Below are 225 nucleotides of genomic sequence, written 5' to 3'. Positions count from 1 at the left end.
TGGCTTGGGAAAGGAGAACAGTTCTCAAACTAACGAGCAGGCTGACCTTGACGAAACAGGTTCCTTAGATCGAGCTGACCGTTTGGAATTCAGGGTTTGGAGGAGTGTGAGAATTGCAAACAAGAGGGAGGTTAGAGGCCAGAGAAATGCTTTCATGTTCTGCAAAGGGTATTAAAGCAATGTGTTTGGAGACAAACCTTTGTCAAAGCAACTTTCATTCAACCA

Source organism: Anolis carolinensis, chromosome 4 (assembly GCF_035594765.1).
Source record: "Anolis carolinensis isolate JA03-04 chromosome 4, rAnoCar3.1.pri, whole genome shotgun sequence".
Lineage (NCBI taxonomy): Eukaryota > Metazoa > Chordata > Lepidosauria > Squamata > Dactyloidae > Anolis > Anolis carolinensis.
The sequence above is the reverse complement of the archived record's forward strand: the minus strand, read 5'-3'. Positions refer to the sequence as shown.